At 40.5% G+C, this 9197-nt stretch overlaps 1 long non-coding RNA gene across 17 annotated transcripts; it reads left to right on the top strand.

The window, feature by feature from the left end:
* Positions 1-1015: 1015 nt before the first annotated feature.
* Positions 1016-8837, top strand: LOC127293388 (uncharacterized). Of its 17 annotated transcripts, none has more exons than XR_007845800.2 (10): positions 1019-1570; positions 1653-1964; positions 2058-2182; positions 2493-2579; positions 2924-3001; positions 3350-4232; positions 5600-5715; positions 5901-6069; positions 8209-8410; positions 8538-8837. It is a non-coding gene; the product is annotated as an uncharacterized lncRNA (long non-coding RNA). The 17 variants fall into 17 exon arrangements; XR_007845797.2 differs by having other exon boundaries at positions 3340-4232; XR_007845794.2 differs by having other exon boundaries at positions 2907-3001; positions 3340-4232.
* The last annotated feature ends 360 nt before the right edge of the window (positions 8838-9197 follow it).

Here is a 9197-nt window from a genome sequence, read left to right as displayed (position 1 = left end):
TCCCGCTAGTGGCCATTCCGCGCGCGAAAAATAAAACTAGACCGACGCGAGCATTCCCGCCGCAGCCACCACCATGGATTCCGAGGTAACCCTCGCACCCGCCGCCCCACACTCCCCCATAGCCAGAATGGAGGTTGCAGCTCCGGCAGAAGCAAAGCGGGCCGCCACCAGCAGCCAAGACGCTAAGCCGAAGGCGGCAAAGAAGGTGTTGTCCAATGAGGAGAAAGACATCGAGGCCGCGAAGCGTCGCGGCCGGAGCAGAACCTGAAGGAGAGGAATGTAGCGGACTCCACTTTGCGTCGTACCATGTGCAAAGTGTGATGAACTTATTTCAGACCTCAATTTAACGTAATTTGAGGCTATAATTTCGTGCAAATTTGAGCTAATTTTAGCCTACATCCTTTTTTCTGAATTTTCTGAAACTAAACTAGCCCGCGCCGGAAATGCATCGAACCGCTGAAGTCACCCCTGACGCAAACGGACGCACGACCACGACAATTTCTACGTTCGCGGGCCAACGCAAACGGAAAGCCACGGACAATTTAGACGTCCAAAATGCATCGCCCCGTTGAAGATGTCCTTAGTCACGGCTAAGTAGAAAGCCCTACCACGCCACCGAATGTGTAGGCCAGATGATGGGACAACGTGCCGCTGAGAAGAGATGCGCCCACGTGCATCCTATACACGTCGATCGCTTTGCCGACACCTCCCATTCTTATTGAGCAAGCATGAATCTGAAGGTATAATAGCTGCCCCCCATGGGGGTCTCACAGCGCTCCTACCTTCTCAACCATCCGATTTTTACTGTGTGTGGCCAGCATTCGATCTCAGCCGTCCATTTCTGGCAGTGTAGCTCCTCCTGGTTGGCTAGCGAAATCTATGCAATAGCCCTTATCTACCCGCATCTGGCTGCGTTTGGGTCCCGCGGTCGATCGGGTCCGCCCGTCAGTCACTGTGGGTCATTTCTGGGTCGCGCTCTCGCGTCGGTCGGGAAAAATATCTTCTCCGCGCGAAACCCTACCTCACCCAATCACGCACCCAGCTCCTCCCCAATCCCCTCCCGTTCTTCTCATGGCGCGTCTGGCGGCGCCGCTCTGCTTCCCTGCTGCCCACCCTTCTCCTTCTCCCACTCCCCATCTCCAACCTCCAGCCCCCGCGCTGCTCTGCCTCCCTCGACGGCCGCCGGCCAGCAGGAGTAGCGCACCGCCGGCGCAAGCAGGAGGGGCTGCTGGAGCTCCGCCCTTGATGGTGATGGCGGACTCGAGCTCACGCCGGAGACCTCCACAGCGGCAGCGCGGGCGACCTCCCTAGCCGCGTTTCTGGAGGCAGAGGACGGCGCAGCTCCACCACCTCGCTCGCAGCGCAAGGACACCCGCTTCCTGCTCCTCTTGGCTGGCCATCCCTGTCTTCTGCACAGCCTGACGCCTTCCCCACCATGAGAAGACAGGGGAGAGGAAGGCATGGTCTGCAACGTCCATCCATGGCCCCTCTACATGGAGCGGCAGCCAGCCATGTGCAGCTTCCTCTGGCCCAACCCATCTCTCCACGTCCATGCCTTTGCTGATTTGAGGTACTCACTCCTCTCTTCCTCTTGATTTGCCTCATCCCTTCTCTCTTCCACTCCCATAATTTATGGTCTTTGTTTTGTGCAGATGTGTTTTTGCATCTATGCATATGAACTGTTTGAGGAAATGTCTAAGCAGGCTGCATATAAATTGTTTGAGGAAATGTCTAAGCAGGTTGCACGAACAAAATATCTACCTTTTTAGGGCTATTTTGTCGTCTTTTCTTACCTATGATGGTCAAGCTGGTTATGTTTCTTACCGTCAGAGCTAGAATCTTAACCCTTACAGTGGTGGTGGTTGTTGTCTTGTACAACTTGCCACAAATCAGTGATTGCACATGGTGCTCAATACACATACTCTAATTTAAATGTTTTGTTGTTGCTGCATTGCATTGCCGAGGTAATTGGCTACATTAATTCTGTTAAAATTCATAGTATTATCCTTCTTCATTTATGGTATTTCATTTTGTTTCTCCTCCACATTATTTGGTAGGTACTGAGAGCAGCTACCTTGACATAGGGCATGCTCCCGAGGAAGGGGTTGAGGAGGTCAGGGTGAGGGGGAGAGAGAGACTCCCCCAGTTTTAGCTTGTGGCTCTGGTGTACTAGACAAATTAGGTATTTATCTTACTTGCATGATCCTATTGTTTCCGCAGAATTCGGCACCCACCTAAATATGCACATGGTATTAATGGAAGCTGTTATATTGATTCCTTGGATTCTCTTGGAATGTTATTGTATATGTATGTATGAACATTGGACATAGGTGTACCTGCCATATATATGGAGGTTATTTTTGTACATCATTTTCTTCAGATTACAAAACTGAATTAATATGACACTTTACATTATTGCTTTATATAAAAAATTGTATATAGCTCTATAATATATAACATCGGTTGCACACATTTTTCTTCTTATATTGAAGCTTATATGCTCCTATTGCGGAAATTAATTGATTATGAAGCAAATAAGATGACGTTGGTCTGTCCCTAATGCCTTCTTTCAAGCCCTGGTGAGTTCAGATGTTCTACTTCTCATAGCTACTTATGAGCCATATTTACAGATCTGTAATGATTATGCAATTATATTTTGTCTTGCCGCTTTTCATTTTTATTCTAGGTCATTTGTTTAGCCAAAAAAATGTTGGTTTACCTTTCATCTAAAGAAAGTGTTTCTAAAATTGTTAACATTCTGCCTTAGTATTCCTGATGTTGCGTACATGGTTTCATGCGTTTCTTTTACCTCCCTTTGATTATCGTTCAGCAAATGTTTGAATGACGATGTCCATGCTCTAGAAAGTTTCGATCAAATTTCGTTGTATATGAACCAAGATCTACAGATGTCCATGCTCTACAGGTTACATGGTGTACGGTACAGTTCTGGGAGTTAGCTGATGACAGTATATTTGCACTTTTATTTTGGTGCTTAACAGAGGTAAATAAATTGCAGTCTTATTTTATTTCTTTGTGCTAAAAATTCAAGAAATGATATGTTGTACTTGGTTTATGAGTATTTCTTGTATAGAGAAAGCTTTATATACATATAAGCATTACTATTTTGGTTGTCCATATATGGCACCACCATATGTGCATTGAATTCTGGACCCTATATATAGAAAAAATTATCTTCCTTTACTTCACGATCAGATATTCTTTCACATGGATCATAAATAGCCTGCGGTCTTCTTCTTTGTATTCTTGTTTATTCTTATGCAGTTTATGTTTTTTCGCTCTTTAGGTTTGTAACTGAAAATCCATGTGATATAATTGCAGTCAGTTGCAGGTGTTAACAGTATTCATGTGCACCAATGAAATATTAACAGAGAGGCTTGGTTCGAGGCTCTTTTAGCATTTCTGGCAGAGAAGAAGATATGGAACAAATGCTAACTAGCTTCCCTTTGTAGAGCTGGTGCTAGCTAACTTCCTTTCTTTCTCTTTTGACAATTGCTCGATCGCTGCATGTGTTACAAAATTTCTTTTTCCTAAAGAAATTATCAAGCTTGCTTGCTTGGCCATGGGCATTTTAAATTGTGGTGAACAAACAAGTCTCAACCAAGTGTTACATACAGTTTATTTGTGTCATGATGCTATATATATGAACTTTGGATGCAATAGTTTCATTCAAATTTCACCACCATCTTATTTCAGCACCTTATGAGCAAATGCGCTGCTTTGTTTTTCCTGAGAAGTCATATAATGCTACCTGGGTATAACATTGTGAGAGTCTATTATTTTCAAGCATATATGTACTGATTCAGTAGAAGGTGGTGTCAGTTTAGTTCATTTATCCTAACTGAGTCTTTTAGTTGGATACCATGCGCATTGCTTGCCTATTTATTCCATTTTCTTCTAAAATTCTGAATATTGATGGTTTTCTTGCTGTCTTGAATTTGTCTGATGGAAACTTCTCTCCCCTAACTCAGTAGCTTCCGTTTGCAGTAACAAGCATTGATGATATAGGTCTCTACTGTTCCCCAACTTAGAAGCTTCCGTTTTCAGTATGTGGTTTTCACATGTGTTTCCATATCACTGATAGGTAAAACCAATTTTATGTCCAATACAAATTGGCACAGAAGAACATGATTAGGAGGGAAGAGTTACCGCTTTGGAGTTTGATAATTTTAAATTGGCCAATGCTTAATTTTGGCCGTGGTTCACATAGACTGGTAAGAATGATGTCCCTTTTCATTAATATTGTTGCTTTCTTTGTTTTACTGTCATCGCTTCTATCTAATATTATTATTTTTAAATCTTCATCCTCACATTTGTTTTAGCGATTTTGTAGAAGTACGATATCTTAGCTAGCTTTCCAGTCTTACTTTCGTTTTGACATACATATTTCTTGCGCTGTGAATTTACTTTGCATTATCTTTTATTCAGAGTACGTATGGAAGATATTATTTAGTTCGTATCTGAAGTTTAGCATGATCTTCACACTTTTGTTATAATTAATTTCTTGCCTCCCTGTAAGTTAAATAAAACGTCATGCATTGCTAATCCGTGGGTTATGATTTTGTTGGCCAATGAAGATATTCACCGAAAGCTTGCCATTTCTCAAGTTTTGTTCTTTTAAAATAGTACAGTTGTTTTATAGTGTCCGTTTGGATGTCGTTTTTTGATAAATACCCCCGGTTATTTCCATTGCACACTAGAGAGCGACCTTTACATCAAACATTTCCACAGAATTTCAATTACAACTTTTCGCTTGTCTTTTCATCTAGGATTAGCATATGTTACTGGTACTAAATGGGCGAGTATAGATTATTCTCTGGAAGGATACATATGGGTGAAGAAGAGTGCAGTTCTGTTGTTTCAAACCTTTGTCTGTAGGGCAGTGAATTTGGAAGGTGGAAGCCATTGTCTTGATGTAATTTCACTAGGATATTGTTTTTTTGCTACCTTTTTTGGTAAACTTTTTGATAGAATTGGGTGTTCCTAATCTGAATTGTTTCAGCATGAGGTCACTTCTGCATTAGGTAAACCTTCTGGTTTCTTCTGCCTGTACAGCTAACGTGTTAGTCAGATATGTGAGTTATTTCTACCATTTTGTTATCCGTATCTTCGAATCATATGCTTTGAATAATCCAGTGAGTTATCCATGTCATGTAATGCCTTCGTTGTGAGGCAAGGTTGCGGTGTCGTGGCTGCAGGCAGAGCAGCCAACAGAGGCCTTCAGTGTCTACTACTTTTTCATTGTTGCATGCGCTGCTTCGAGATCTAGCGGCACAACGACCCTACTTGAGTTCATGATCCCTGCACAATGTCTGTTAGTAGCTTTTTTCTTTCTCATGAAATTACAAGATTTTAATCATGGTTTGTTATTTGAATTCCCAGTATGGTAGGCTTTGAATATTCGTCAATACTTTGTAATGTCAAAATACCTAAAAAAGGGGGGTTTGCTTACTCTCAGAATTCATAGTTTAGCTGGGTACAAAAGTTTTCCATTACATTTGTGTGTGGAATGGGCAAGGATGCAGAATAGTATTGTGTAGTGTACAGTATGCTTGACAATCTGCTGCTGCTGCTTGTGTAGGTTGCTGAAGTTTGCATACAGATCATTTTGCCGTTGAGGCTGTTGATATTCACAAGCAAGTAAAATGCCGAGGAGCACGGGAAAAGGCAAACCACGACCACGTGGCTCCGATAAAAGTAAGCAAGTGATCGGAGTTGCAACTTTTACCAGTATGCTTTTCGAGCATGTTCATTGATGTCGGTCAACAGGGTCACAAAGAAATTAGCAACAGAATTGTCCATTTCATATAAATTAGTTTGGAATTTACCTCAGCCCTTTAAACCTTTTCTTATATCTTCTTTTGTTTTATGTATATATGCAGTCTGGGTATGTAGAAACATATCTTTAGGAAGAACAATTCTGGGTAGAAGCATACCGTGACTTGTTGAGCCTGTTATTGATGATCCTGATCCAGGCAAAGGGACCATTATCAGTAGTCCTGACAACAAGTCTATCATTTGGTGTTTCGCAACACTGGTCATAATGTTCAGGTTAGTCAAAAGATCATCTGTGTAGCTTCCTCTGGAAATATCAGTACCTACGTCCATCATGTGCAACTTCCAATCATTCCTTTTGTTCCGAGTATTCTGAACTTGAAAGCATGATCCCAGTTTAGTTTAGGTTTCTACTTTTTCCGAAGTAATTTAATCCTATGGATTTGAGTACCATCTGTTTGTTGCTTACATTACCATATAATTACCAATCTATTTCTTGCTTTTGGTTCCGAGTGTTGTTTCTCCATTTTGTTTGAGGATGTAACCCCTGGCTAAGTAAAACTACCAGTGACCGGCTGATTTATAGACAAATAAATATGAGAATTCTCGCCAATGCCTATAATAATTTCGTAGAGCTTTTTATACTTCTCTCACTAACAATAGAGTATAATGTCGCTGCTGAAACCAATACTTACACCTATGTTAGTCTCATTATAGCCCACGCTGCTGGTTTCGAGTTCTCGGGTGCCACTGCTTGCGGCACATATTATTCTTGGAGTTTTTTTTTCAAATTAGCCACATAATTATATGTATTGTTTTATTCAGATTTTATATTCTAATTAGTAGTAGCCGGTAAAAGTTGGATCGGCTGACAGGGTTAAGTATTGTCAGATATGCGAAGCTACCGGTTTTGATTGCTTGCCTCCTTAGTTATAATCGATGATTATTTTGCCTCTGCTTCTGTCTATTTTGTTAGTTCATGCTGGTACAAAGAATACATTTATGTTGTGTTGGTTTACAACCTATGAAAAATAGTGCTATGTTTGCCCGGTAATAAATAATTTATAATTGCTTGAATTAGACATCTTCAAAGCGAGTCTGTGACATGAATGTGTGCCTTAGATCCTTTGTATATGGTATAGTTTTGATATCATGGTTTTGAGAAAATTTGCATCTCCAGAGGGGGTCTTTTAATAGTTGTGTGTCCATTTTTTTTTCTTTTTATTGGCATGTGATGAAATTTACTTGACCTAACACTTTTCATATGGAAAAGCAACTAATAGTCTTGATTGCACAAACCTGCAGTGTAGAACAAGTATCAAACACGACATGCTACTGTTTTGCTTTACTTGCTACTCTCTCCTTTTCTTAATATTTGCTTTCGCTTATTTTGAATAATGACTTCACATTATTTCGCTTTATATATATTCTCCTATTATAGAAATTAATCGAGTATGCAGAAATAATATGATATTGGTTTGTAGACCCTTAATGCTTCTTGTCCCAACGAGTTAAGAACTTTTTACTACTGATAGCTTATGAGCCACTCTCATGAGCCACTCTCATCTCTAAATAAATATATTTTCCTACAACGCAATGCCTGTAAATTAAATGCGTGCAATGTTCTTTGACAATTGATTTGGCTACTTCTTGCATAATTAGGCGAGTCGTGCAGTTGTGCTTATGATATCAATCTAGACATATATTTGTAGTAAATAAATCTATTTTCCTACAACGCAATGCCTGTAAATTAAATGCGTGCAATGTTGTTTGACAATGTATTTTGCTACTTTTTGCATAATTAGGCGAGTCGTGCAGTTGTGCTTATGATATCAATCTAGACATACATTGATTCTTTCAGTTGCTTCAGATATTTTAAATGATTTTATTCTGTATGTTTGACATTCTGCAATGCACAATAATGATAAATTGATTCCACTTAGAAGTTAATTTCTCAACTAATTCATTTACATTAATTTTCTGTCTTTCTAAAATTGATATCACTCTAATTAGGTATTTCAATTAGTTTAACTAGATGCGTGATAATACATCGAAGCATGCTACGTGAGGTCTCTATCCTCTCATTGAATTGTTCTACAAATTTGCATCAAATATATGATGACTCAAACATTTTATTTAATATATAGGTGATGGAGTAGCAGACTATATCCATTGCAAAGGCTGGAATAATTGTGTCTTCAAATGCTAAAACATCTACCCTAGCACATGCAAATCCATCCGAGTCGCGTTATAATTATAGGCTCCGTGGAATTGACAATATCCACCTTCCTCCAAAACTAATATCACCAGTGCAAAAATATGCATCTTGAAGAATATAAAATTGACACTCGCCCCTGTCTTTTTGTTCACTTTTTATTTACGATTTTATCGAATTAATGCTTCTTCTCTCTACAGATCCAAAATTCTTCAGATTTGGGGATTCTGAATTCCCGATGTACCAATGAAAATAGCAATGAGTGACATAGGTTGCTTGGAAAATATGTCGTGCCTTGCAAGTTCCTGAGTATTGTGGTTAACAAGAGGATCTATGTGGTACATGTGACAGTTGTCGCGAATACAGATTGAAGAAGTTTAAACTATATAGCTTGAATTAGAGGTATGGAGCGATGACACATTAGGAACTCTTGTGTTTCTCTCATTGATATTGGCACCACCAATGCATGCATGATTACTATCTGAATAATGTTTTCTATAATTTCTGACTGCAGTATTTGTATGCACAGGGACAATGTTTGTATTCAGAAGTACATGCTGTCTTTGATTTACCATTCTTCCTAAGCTAAACCAAACTGAGAGAGATCCGAGGGGAAGAAAAAAGATGCACCTGATTGAGACGGCGACCTGGTAAAATAGCACGCCGGTCTCCACGCCGATGAGGACACTGGACCCGTTCCGCTGGCGCCGTCAAGCACCTCAACAAGCCTTTGGTTTCTGGTGGCAAGAGAACTGACACTCAGTGTCAAGGTCATCATGCAAGGAGCCACCACCTATGGACAGCAGCAACGCCATGGATCTAGACAGCGCGGCCAAGCATATGGTGAAACAATGGTGATCGTCTATTTGGTCGGTTGGAAGAGAGATTGAGCTCAAGGAGATGTGAAGAATCAGGAGATGCCTGACCATCGACGGAGGGAAGAAAAGTGGATCGTAGAACAAAGCAAGACACGAGCAAGACAGAGCCAAAGGTCTACAGAGGCAGGGAGAAAAGTTCTGCATGTGTGGTGTGCGTGTGACCCTGTGTGTGTGTCGGTGGTCTGTGCTGGGCCTGATAGTATATTTCTTTAATACCATAAAAAATTCTGTGGTTCTGATTGTGTCATGTTGATTTTTGTGCACAATATTCTTTTTTTTCATTCAATCACCAACCAATAAAATATACATTG

The sequence above is a fragment of the Lolium perenne genome, chromosome 4 (assembly GCF_019359855.2).
Source record: "Lolium perenne isolate Kyuss_39 chromosome 4, Kyuss_2.0, whole genome shotgun sequence".
In the NCBI taxonomy this organism is placed as follows: domain Eukaryota; kingdom Viridiplantae; phylum Streptophyta; class Magnoliopsida; order Poales; family Poaceae; genus Lolium; species Lolium perenne.
Note: the sequence above shows the minus strand (reverse complement) of the source record. Positions and strands in the feature narration are given on the sequence as shown.